The 11175-nt window shown below is 58.8% G+C and overlaps 1 long non-coding RNA gene across 1 annotated transcript in view; it reads right to left on the minus strand.

Moving 5' to 3' along the window:
* Window positions 1-780: 780 nt before the first annotated feature.
* Window positions 781-11175, minus strand: part of LOC139701635 (uncharacterized) — an 11848-nt gene continuing 1453 nt past the window's right edge. Inside the window, exon 3 of the long non-coding RNA XR_011704189.1 lies at window positions 781-1283. This is a non-coding gene — a long non-coding RNA (uncharacterized lncRNA). The remainder of the gene's footprint in view (window positions 1284-11175) is intronic.

Here is an 11175-nt window from a genome sequence, read left to right on the forward strand (position 1 = left end):
TGCAGTGATCGCAGTGACTGCTTCGGACCAACGGCCTCATCAAAACCTTGTTGCGGTATTTAATCTGGAATTAAACTGTTTGCTGTTCAAGGTCTGGTGTGAGCACTTCATGAAAGATTGATTGTTTTCCTTTATGAGGCTGCGATGCTAATTGCTCCTTGTTGTGTGGGTGGTGCAGGAGGAAGAGGCTGATTAAGGAAATAAGAGGACCTGAGCTCCCTGCTGCGGGAGAGGGGTGGGGGCTGTAGCTGTGTTTGCCTGGGCTCTTCCCCCACTGGAGACCACATCCACGCTCAGGCCCTTAGCCACCTCAAACCACTAACAGCCTGGATAGGAGCTTCTGCCCACAGGGCTGGGAAGCCCAACCTTGGGAACTGACCCTCAGTAAATGAGAAGGTGCCCATCACCTAAGCTGGGACTCCGCCCTGCCCAGAGGCACTCCTCAGATGGACATGTCCTGTGTCGCAGGCTCCAGCCTGAGCCCTAGGTCAGGAAGGCTGATAAACAGAACACCATTACCATTCTACAAACCTTGAAGGACCAAGTGCCCACCCTGGTCTTCTGCAGAGCTGCCCAAATCGACTCGACTATAAAACGTTTCTCCACGAGCATCCCCCGGGCCTTGACTCTGCTTGTAATACATCAGAGTAGAAAACTAAGCACGCACAGGGCCGTGGACACCATCAAAGTTCACGAGGGTTTTTGAGGAGGAAAGTCTTCCTCTCTTAGGTCCGGCCTCTGGAGGCATGCAAATTAACTGACAAAAGACGGATTGGCGGGAGAAGAGGGGTACAAATTTTATTAATATTTACACGCACAGAAGTTCAAAGGCAATGAGTAAAACTCAAAGACACAGACCCCAGGGTTTAGATTCAATTTTAACAAAGAAGAGGAGACTTGGGCTTGACGGAGGGCGAACAGTGGAAAGGTGCAGAGGCACGCGGAGCAAGCCTGGTGGAAGGGGAGGGCTGTTATGGGCCTGCTCTCAGGCTCCTCTGGGTGCCACCTCTGCAGCCCCAGGCACAGTGAGGTTTATGTCTTGCTTTTAGGTAGGAAGAGGAGGGAGGAGAACTCATTCTGGGTCTGAGTCTCGATTGCTTTCTTCTTAAAATATCTCTCCTGCCAAGGTGGCATGGGTTAGGTGGCACATCCTGGTGCCCTTCAGGGAGTTCCCCCTGAGGGCCCTAGAATCAGAGAAGGCTGTGCAGCGCGGGGGCCTCATCAGACTTCTAAGCCGAATGTGGACAGATTTGAGCTCCACATGTGTCCCTGGCGGAGTTTGGCTGTAACAGCAGAAAAATGGGACAAGCTAAAGGTCGAGCCACAGGACAGCAAACCGGCTGCATGCATGCAATGACGCCCGCTGCAGCCCGCACACGTGGCAGCCATGACTGTGGTGAGAGGGGCGGTGCAGTGGCAGCCCGAGCCAGGGCCCTGCCGGGGACGGATGGCAGGACGGACTGGGCGGCCAGGTGCCCCAGAGGGGCTGGGATGTGGGTGCTGGGCCGCCTTCTCACTGTGTCTGAGCACCTGCCTCAGCAGCAGCTCGCTGACCTCTCTCTGGGCTGCGACTCAGAGAACGACGAGGCCCCAGGATGTGACGGGGCAGCTGGTGCCTCTGGCTCAGGCCCATCCCAGGGTCCAACCTCCCGCCTCAAACTCAGTGACTGGAAATGCAACGTGGAGACAGCCCCCGTCCACCCGTCCACCTGTCCACCCGTGCACCCGTCCACCCGTGCAGTGCAGGACACCCTCAGGCTGTGAGAGTAGATGCCACACAGAGGAACGGCCCCAGGTCATGCTGTCCCCTGTCTCAGGGGGGCCACAACCTGGTGCTAAATCTGCAAGTGTCTCTGCGTTCTCCCTCATCCCTGGGCGTGGCCTGGCCTCCTGCAGACACGCACAGCCTTCAGGAAATGGGCCTGCCCTGTGGGGCACACTGCCCCTCACTGTGGAGAGCGGGGAGGACCACAGCCTCAGTGTCCATCCCAGAGCCGCCCTGGACTTTCCTCCAGTGTGTGGTGTCCGTGCAGGCTGGCCGTTCCTGACTCTGAATATCCAAGGCCACTGAGGCTGTTGGTCCCTCAGATGAAGAGGCCTCGGCCACTGGGAGTCAGCAGCAGTCCACAGCCAGCACAGCTCCTCTGCCCTCCTGGCCTCCCCAGGGCTCCCCAAAGTGACCAGGAGGCCTTGGATTCATGGTGGGTGGGAGCGTGAGGTTCCCACAAGCTCTAGGGTGAAGCCCGCAGGCTGCAGAGCACGGGGGTGAAAGGCCCGCGCCCCCTCTCCCTGCAGGTGGCCTCAGACGGGGCCAGGTGGCCTTCCCCATCCCAGCCACCCCTGCACCTGGCCCTGGTCCTGCATGGGGCAGACACCCAGAGACCCTGGATGCATGTGTGGGTGTGGGGGCTTCCCTCTGCCCCTCGGCCCTGAGATGTGAACCAGAAGGGACAGGTGAGCGTCAGCGTGGGGCTGGGGCGGGGCAGGTCACACCCACAGGGGTTGAAGGAGGAAGGACCCACGGGAGCAGCGGCCTGGCACGTGGACTTTTTAACAAATGATAAGCTCGTGGAGAGGAGGCAAGACCTAGGGGTGTGGGCTGGGGCTGCAATGACCGGGCAGTGACTCAGAGAGGGCCGGGGACACCAGGGCAGGATCAGAGCTATATGGCTTCCTTGTGCAGACTCACTTCTGCCTCTGTTCCCAGCCACAGTGATGAGAACTCCCTCGCCCTGGAGCGGGAGGAGGGGGCAGGCTCCAGGAGGGTGGGCCTCCGGGAGCAGGGCATTGCCAGAGGGGGGCTCTCTCCCCAGGGGTGCTTCCCGCCTCCAGCCTGGACCAAGGGAGGCTGGGGCCAGGGAAGGAGGCTCAGCCTCGGAGCCCCCAGGCATACTCAGAAGCCGGAAGGTGTCCGTGGAACATCAAGGATGGTGAGTGGCCTTTTAGATAAGACTTCACTCCCTAACTGTCCTGCGAGCAGGTGATGTGACTTGAGGGAAAGCACTGGAACTCCTAGACACACAACTGCTCTCGCTCACACGAGGCCCAGGAAGCAGAACTCGCAGGAAGTTCACCCTCCCCCAAAGGGCCATGTGCCCAGAGCACCCTCAGGTGTGGCTGCAGAGCCTGGTCCCAGGGTGCCTCTGGCTGGAATCCTGGTGGCCTTTCCATCCCCAGGAGGCAGCCAGGCTCGAAGCCCCCTTATCCCTGTGGCTCGGGGACCCTGGGAGCAGCAGGTGGGCCTGGATCCCGCCAGCTGTGACCCTAGCAGCAGGAGCTCCTCATCTGAAGAAGTTCCACTCCTATTCCCCTCTGGGGGGTGGGAGCTGGCAATGCTGTCCTCTCCAAGGTTGTTTGGATCTGAGGAAGCAAGCCGAGGAAGGCCTCATGGTCACCAATCACCACGTAGACGAGCGTGATTATTATCTCTGCCCTTTGCCTACAGGACGCAAAGTGCTTGGGCCCCTCCTTTACCCCAAACCCAGCTCCTTCCTACCCTTTGTGGGGATGGGTCCCCCATGCATGTCACCTCCCAGGCATGCACACACATACACAAACACCCTCCGACCCCACAGAGACAGTAGGTTGTCTCCTCTACCTCCTTGTGATGGGTGGATAGGTGGATGGATGGATGATTGGTGGAAGGAGAATGAATGGGTGGATGGATGGTGGATAAATGAAGGGAAGAAAGGATGGGTAGACGGATAGATGGTTAAGGCTGGCTGGCTGGATGGATGGAAGGAAGAAAGAATAGATGGGATAGTGATGAATGGTGGATGGATGGTGGATGGATGGATGATGAGTGGAAGAAAGAATGGATGAATAGTTGGTGGAGGATGGATGGATGGATGGAGGGATGGATGGTGGATGGATGGGAGGACAGGTTGTAGATGAACGGATGGGTGAAGGTTAGTGGATTGCATGTGCTGATCAGTTTGTCTTAGACCTTCTCAAAAAGCAATCTGTCTACATGGTGGAAAGATTTCAAGATTCCCTGTAACAATAATGGCCACAGTGGGGTGCTCTGCGCCTCCGCTGCATGGAGTCCTTGGGTGCGCTCTGTTTTTGCCTTTGCCCATGGCAGCAGCAGTAGGTGTCTCCCTCCACATCTGTTGTCTCCCTTTGAGTCAGAGAGGCCCCAGGGGGCTACAGAAGGCCCCTGGATCTTTGTGACCTGCAGAACAGATGGTCCAAGGAGGCCAGTGGGGACCCTGTGAGGCTCACATCTGCGCTCTGACACCTGCTAGTAAGGTCTCAAGTGCCACCCTACATCTTACAGGGGACCAAGGTCTGCTCCGGGGGAGCCACCTGGAGATGGGCCTGCAGACCCTGAGCCACCGGCTTCTCCCCGGTCCAGCTGCTCCTTGGTGGAAGGGGTTGGGACCACTCAGAGATGGGCCGTGAGGGAGCCACAGGCACTCAGGTCCTCGGCCTGGTGATGAAGTATTGTCTCCTTCTTTGCCAGACCACCTGTGGGCCTCGTCATATCTCGGGACTGTTTCCCCGGAGCTGGTCTCTGCTAGGAGGGCTGGACAGGGAGACCCAAGGCTCCACGCCAGGTGCTCCTCGATCCTGCTCCCGGGGCCCCTCCAGAGTGCAGCTGCCTCTTCTCTGGAGCAGCTAGGGGAGCACTGTCCCCAGCGCCCACTAACCCCGGCCTCCTCGAGGGGAACGGGAGCAGCCTCCTCCTAGCCTCACTCCAGGCACTGCAGGACAAAGTCTCCGCGGCCTGGGGTCTGCTGGACGACTCGGACTCTGGCCTCTGGCCGAGGAAGGCCAACCTCCCTTCCCAGAAGTCCTTCAGGCCCTTCCTGCCCCTGGGCAGCCTGATGGCTCCGCTCCCTTTACCTGCAGGGACTGTGTCCAGGGAAAGGGAGGCCCTGGGGCCACAGCCTGAGACCCAGTGCACCCAGCTCAGACTCCAGTAGCTGGGCCAGGGCAAGCAGGGGAGGCTGATCCGAGGCAGGAAGGTGGCTTGGGCAGGGGTGTCACGGTGGGATCCTAAATGTCACCCAAAGGCCCAAGTGGTGCTGTGGGAGGTGGGGGAGCCTCTAGGAGCAGGGCCTAGAAGGAAGTTGGGTCATTGGGGGCGGGCCTTGCAGGGGATGCTGTGACCCCACCCCTCCCACTTTCTTTGCTTCCTGGCTGCCATGAGGTGACAGCCTTGCCCTGCCACCCATTCCCTGTCATGATGCGCTGCCTCCCCACAGGTTCCAGCGACACTGGACTCAGATCTCGGAAACCGTGGCCCCAAATCAGCCTTCCTTCCTTTTAGGTTGGTTTTCTCAGGCACTTTGTCACAGTGGCAGAAAGCTGGCTGACACAGGCACGAGCAAGGGCAGAGGGAGGACAGTGACTGAGGAAAGGTCTGCTTTCTACTGGGGGTCGGGTCAGGGCAGGGGCCACCAGGAAGGGCGACAGGGTTCCCACCCCCATCGTTCTGCCTCGCTTAGGACTTCCCCTCTCTCCCGGGTGAGTTCTGGGGCGGCAGTGACAAAGGGCCACAAAGCAGGGGCCCGTCTCACAGCAGGAAGGACGCAGTCTGAACACCAGGCACGGGCAGGGCGGCTCCTTCTGAATGCCGGGGAGCGGAGGTCGCAGGCCTCTCTGGGGCTTCAGGTGTCCACCTTCACCTCGCGCTGTGCGTCTCCACATCCAAATTTCCCATTTTTATACCGGCACCAGGGCTCACCCCGACGACCTCATCCTAACTAATGACCTCTGCCAAGACCCTGTTTCCAATAATGCCACACCCTGAGGTCCTGGTGAGGGCTCACACGGATCTGTGGACACATCAGCCCACAGCACATCTGTCCCTCCGTTTGGTGCACTTGGGCTCATCTGGTCAGGGGGCAAGCCATGCTGCCTCTGATGGGAAACACCCATCAGGAGGGCATTCGATGGGGCCTTGGGAGGCCAGCCCAGCTGCACCGTGAACGGGGGCCAAGCTCGACCCCTCCGAGCCCTGCCTGCTACTTCCAACCAGGACCATCGCCCCAGCCGCCGGGTGCATCTCGCCTGCCTTGCTCCACCAAGCCGCAGAAGCTGCTGCCTGGGTCGCATCCCTGGAGGCCAGGCCGCTCTCCGTCCAGAGCCGCCTGGTTCACAATGTCCATTTGCTCACACGAGCTCCTGCTTGCCCTCAGGTGCCCGAGTGCACCTCTCGGCAGGGCTGCTACTCAAGTTCATGCTGACAGCTTTGCCAGCTCGGCCCACAGGCATGGGACGAGCCTCCCAGGGACATGCCACCCAGGGACATGCCACGCCCTTGTCAGGCTGCAGCACGGCTTTGCTTTCTGGCACAGAATCACCTCTGGGTTCCGTAGCCAGCCACTGGACAGCAGGTCCTGTGCATCTCAGGCCCGGCCAGCGTGTCCTCTCAGGACAGGACGAGGGTGAGCTGCGTATGCAGGCGGTGCCTCAGAGCCCACGGGAGGCCAGTCCTTGGCGGGGCGTGACCCTCCCGCCGCATGGCTCCACGCACCTGCTCCTTCGCTCTGTCTTCAAGACGCAGAAAGCAGCTTTAAATTCCAACCCACGCTGCTGGGAAAACAGACGCCCAACTAGAGCTCGACAAAGCGTCTTCTGCTTTTAAACCAAGGGTATTTGGTCAAAATATTGTGTCTGAATGACTTGTGCGCTCGCTCTTTATCCCCTCGGCGCCGCGACGCTCTTCACTTGAAATCAGCTCGACGCCTTTGTTCTGCTCGTCCCCGTTCCAAGGGAACCTCCTTCCTACGGTGTATGGACACCATGTGGTGAAGTCAGAGGAGGTCCCCAGGCCCTTCCTACCCACCGCGTGGGCCCCGCTGCCCTCTGTGCAGGGACACGGCCACCAGGTTCTGGCTGGTCGTCCTGGTGTTTTCTTCCCCTCCCTCCCCCTCCTCTCCCTCTTTTTCTGCCTTTTCTGTCCTACAGGAAGACTTCCCCGCCCGGCCACCCCCACAGCAGCAGCACACTCACAGCATAGCCCAGTGGGCAGCTCACTCCCCAGGGACACAGCCGCCCTCCTGCTTTACCAAGCTACGTGGCGCACAGTGTGCCCCGCGGGGCTTCTGCCGCGGTTCCTCTGCGTCCACACCGCAGACCCAGGTGCTGCTGGGTGGCCTTGGGGTAAGAGCTTCAGTGTCTTGGAGGGCGGCCTCGGGCTGCTGGGCGGAGCAGCCATGCCCTGCATGAGACACGGCCAGGCCAACAGTCCTGCGATAGCCGTCGCCCAGGCCCCTCCACAAGGACGGTGCCAATTCTCACCCCTCCCAGCCACCTCCATCCACCGGAAGGACTGGCTGCTGGATGGTGCGAATGGGATCTCCCGAGGCTTACTTGACGTTTCATGTCACTCTTGCGGACAGCTCTTCATTTTCACTGTGTCCTTCCTCGCTGGGTTCTGGCCTTGCCCGGAGCCCCTGATAGACAGGGATTGCCACCTCTTTGGTGAAGCAGGACACGTTCGCTGAGCGCGCAGCACTGTGCCCACGTGAACTCGTTTGCTCTTCCCCATTTCATAGGTGGGGACACTGAGGCCTGGGAAACCCAGGAGTGTCCACCTCTGAGCTGACACTCTACCAATGCCTGCCGGGGCTGGGAGGCTCCCTGCTGGAGGGCTGGCGACCCGCCCTGGCGGTGCCTGACCCCAGGGACCATGCCCTGGTTAAGGGTGCTGGAACAGCAGCCTTGGCAGTGGCCCACCCCCTCCCCCTGCAGAGCCCCCACCACACTGTGGCTAGGAGCCACTGGGGCACCCAGGAATGAGCACCCGGGAATGAGCACCAACCAGACCCAACCGATGCCAACAGTCCTCTACGCAGAACCTGCTCCCTTGGAAGGAATTAAGAAGGAGAAGCCGGGGACTGTCCCTGGGCAGCCGCCCTCCTCCCTCCCACTGGCCCTCCTGAGGGTGGCATTGATGTTCCCACATACACTTCAAGTCTTCACTGCACCTATGGCCACCCCTTGATCCACTGGGAACGCATGTCCCTGTGGATGGCTGCAGATCTGGTCCCTCATTCCCACTTCTGCCTAGTTTCCACTGTAGGAGCTGCCCTGCTTCTTCGTCCAGCAGCACACAGGCCAGTCCAGGGGCAGATGCACCTTTAGCTGTACTGGTTCTGCTACTACAACGGGAGGTGCCCACCACCGGCTCCACGTCCTCCTCCGGGGCTGGTGACAGCAGACCTGCAGCCATGTGGCTGCTTTGATTCACACTTGCACGTTCAGGCAGGGCCAGCCATCTGTGCAGGTCTGACCACCTGCGCAGGCCTTTTTGGATCATGTGGCTCCCCCTCCTCAGCATCTCCTGGTGTGTGTGGATTAGCCCACGTCCCAGCAGGAAGCACAGTCTAGTTGGGTGACGGAGGGCAGCTGGCTGTGCTGTGGGCAGCCTGAAGGGCACAGTACGACAGGAGGGCCATCTTGAAGAGGGGCCCATCAGCCTGTGTCTACCCCACACAAGGAAGCTGCTTGCTGCTCCCACACCGACTGCCTGTCCCCAGATGCAAGAAGACACAGGGAGACAGAGGGTTCACGGCGGCTTAGCACCCGGGGCTCAGGCTGGGAGGACACTCAGGAGGAACTGAGGGGATGGGAGGCCTCCAGCCCTGCTTTGTCAGAGAGAACAGCCAAGGACACCTGCACCCTGTCTCCGCCTCCCTGAGCCTCGGTCTGTCCTAGATGGACACAGGTGGAGGTCAGTTAAAGCAGGGGAAAGAGATTTCAGCCAACCACTAGAGCAGAGCAAGGAACTGAGCCCTTCTAGATGCGAGCACAGGCGACTGGGTGTTTTAAAGGGAGAGCAGGGGAGTGGGGTTCAGGGGAGGCGGGACGCTGCTCCCTGTGGGTTCCCCAGGAGCCTGGCTGCTGGCAGTTACCCAGGTCAGGCCTGTCCTTTCTGATGGGCACCCTTCAGGACAGTGACTCTCTCCAGTTCTTGAGAGGGACTCCCCTGAGCTTTAGGAGATAGAGATTCACATGTGTACGAAATGCAGGCCGGGGAGGAAGAAGAAGGGAGGGAGGGAAGAGAGGAGGGAGTGGGCCCGCGGGCCAGGGCGCCACAACAAGCAGCAAGTGGTCCCAGCAGCAGGAGCCTCTCCTGCAGGCACCTGGGGGGCTGGGCTGGAGCCACCTCCAGCGGCCGGAGGCCTCGCTGGGCTTGGCCAGTGCAGGGGTTGCTCGGGGTTGACCTGTGGGAGCCAGGCTCTGCGGTCCCCCAGCCTGGTCCCCAAGTTGGGAAAGCAGCAGGTGCTCCAGCCCCCAGGGAGGGAGGATCCAGTGAGGCCAGGAAGGCAGGTGCAGCCCGGGCGGAGCCCAGCTCTGCCCAGCTGCCAGCGAGCAGGGGACGAGAGCTCTGGGCCAGGTGGGGACCTGCAGATGGGCACTCAGGCGGGCTGGAGGGTGCCTCCTGGAACTGACTCTTTCTGGGGATTATTTGGGTCTGGATCCATCACAGAGGTATTGGTTTGGCCCCTTAAGATTGTGGGGAAGCCTGGATGCTAAGGAAATTCCCTCTCATAGAAGCTTCCAGAATAGTGGGAGGAAAAGGGCTTTCCTCATCCGTGACCTCATGAGAGTCTTGGATTCCAGAGATGCTCAGGAGACTTTTGCCTGGGCTGTTGGTCTCCTGGAGACCTCGGCTCCCACCCCGACTCCCCTCCACTGCACCCTCTTAAAGGGAGTTGAGCACAAGGAAAGTGGTCTCAGAGGGAACCTCACCCAGAGGGAGGAGCTCGGCGGGGGGCACTGGGCGGATCCAAGTGAACCCCGAGAAACAAGTCCACTGCAACCCTGTCCTCTGGGCTGCCACTCACCACCAAAGCCAGGACCAAGAAGCCAGACAAGAGCGTCTGGGCTGAGAACAGACATGTCCTACAGCCCCAGGGCTGCTCTGCAGGAGAGAACAATCCATGGCCCTCCGCCCCGTGGAGCTGGGCATGTTGACATCCTATCAACCAATCACCAGAAGAAGGGAAGTACAGACCATGGACTCTGAGGCTAATTGAGGGGACAAGTGTATACTGAGGAAAGACACAGGAAGAGGAGAAGAGCTGGAGGGGGGAATAGGGGAATGCTTTAGGATGTCGGTCCGGGCAGCTCTTCTATTAAGACCCAGAGCACAGGTGGCATGAGCAGAAACCCTCGCGGGGCTCCTTCAAGTTAAAGCCCCCGCACAGCCCGGGAGACAGGGAGTGGAAGGAGCACCCAGACTTCAGGGACACGCCCTTCCCCAGCACAGAAGGAGAGGTCTCAAAAGTGGGTGACAGGCGGCTGAAACAGACCTCAGGACGTGGGGAGCCTGTCAACACGTAGACACTCTCGAGCACAAAGCAATCGGGGTGGCGATGGGCTACTGGGGAACCAGAAAGCTCCGAGCTGGAAGCCAGGCAGGCCCTGCTAAATAATTCATGTTCAAGAAGACATCAAAACAGAAATTAGAACATATTTGCGGTGGCAGGTAATAAAATATTATATGTCAAAACTTGAGAAATGCAGCTAAAACAATATGTACAAGGAAATTTATAGTGCCGAACAATTATTTTAGAAAAGCTGAAAATGTGTGAGCTAAGCATCCATCTAAAAATATGCAAGAGAACAACAGGATAAAACAAAGAAAGTAGCAGAAATCAAATAATAAATAAGAAAGAGAAACATAGGCCAGAGAGGACTGGAAACTCCAAACCAGCTCCCCGGGACAGAAAGCCACACTGGCGGTCTTGGAGACATGGTCAAGATCAGACCCAGTCTGGACTGGTACAAAGTACTGGAAATGGAAACCTGGTTACTCCTGCAACCCTGCTTGGCAGCTGATGGGAGAACATGGTATGAATACCTAGAAGTTTCCCATTAATGTATTTAAAAGCTTAAACAAAGCTGACAGATCCTTAGGGCAAAATGGCTTCCAAAATAAGAATAAATAGAAACCCAACTAGCCCTTTAAACACTGCAGGATCTGAAATCATAATTTAACATCACCCCCCCACACACACACACCAGTAAAACTGGACCCAGACGATGGTACCATGAGTTCTATTAACCATTCAGCAAACAGTAATTGGAATCTTGAAAACTCAATCCCAAAGACTAGAGAGAGAGAAGCAGATGAGTGCAGCTGACGCCCACCCTGAGCACATGTCTCCCCCAGGACGCAAGGCTGGTGGGCACCAGAGAACAACGCTCTCGGCA

This window comes from Marmota flaviventris, chromosome 13 (genome assembly GCF_047511675.1).
Source record: "Marmota flaviventris isolate mMarFla1 chromosome 13, mMarFla1.hap1, whole genome shotgun sequence".
Taxonomy (NCBI): domain Eukaryota; kingdom Metazoa; phylum Chordata; class Mammalia; order Rodentia; family Sciuridae; genus Marmota; species Marmota flaviventris.